The sequence below is a fragment of the Suricata suricatta genome, chromosome 8 (assembly GCF_006229205.1).
Source record: "Suricata suricatta isolate VVHF042 chromosome 8, meerkat_22Aug2017_6uvM2_HiC, whole genome shotgun sequence".
NCBI classification, from domain to species: domain Eukaryota; kingdom Metazoa; phylum Chordata; class Mammalia; order Carnivora; family Herpestidae; genus Suricata; species Suricata suricatta.
Genome location: NC_043707.1, coordinates 107,871,974 through 107,872,900, shown reverse-complemented (window position 1 = coordinate 107,872,900; position 927 = coordinate 107,871,974).

Sequence of the window (927 nt, the reverse complement as noted above, 5' to 3'; positions counted from 1 at the left end):
CACCGTTCAATGCAGGAGGCAGTAAAAAGTGAAACTCCTGTTATTACATAGTAAAGAGCACCTTATTTAGCTCTTGGGAAAGATTGAAGGATATTTACTGCTAAAATGCAATTTTCACTCACTTTGAAGGAATCATCACAAGTGTCAACTCTTTTTCTTAGAACCTTTAAGTCATTCTCATGAAATGTTTGTATTCCTTTGTCTTACCTTTTCTGCACATGCTTCCATGGTGTCACTCCACTGCTTAGCTTTGATTCAACTTTCAGAGTTATTTTCTCTTCTACACATAAATTTCCAGGCTCTCCTTAGGTTACCCCTTTCTTGCTTTTGCTTTCATTGCAATTATATCTTATCCGACATTCATTTTAGCCAAGATTAACTTTCTTTGCCCCTGAATATATTTTTTTTTTTCCACCTACAAGCTTGTTTTGAAGCTAGGTGTGTCTCAGTGTAGAAGTGTCCATTTTCCATTTCACTGAAGTTACTTCCTGGAATTACATCTCTCTTGGGAAAAGAGGGATGGCTTTCAGTGAAGCTCATTACTCCAGAAAATAGTGAGCACTGATTTTGCATGTTCTCCTGAGGGATCTTGGTAGTCATGGTTGCCCTCCCTTATGGGGAAGGCATCATATGGATGCCTTATTTCTCCCTTTCTACTCAGAATGCTTCCAAATTATCAGAGAAGGGATCTCTCATGATTTCCAGATATTTCCCCCTTTGATTTCTTTTTTCAATTATTTGTTTATATTCAGTTAGTTTTGCTTTCTAGCTATGTTTCACTTTTTTTTAAATTTTTTTTAATTTATAAAGTTTCATATTTTTTTAACATATGCAATTATTTTCCATCCTTTACAATACAGTAGTTGCAATGACACTCAAAACAGAAAAGCAAAGTAAAAAATCAAAACACCAACTTCTGTTTCATGT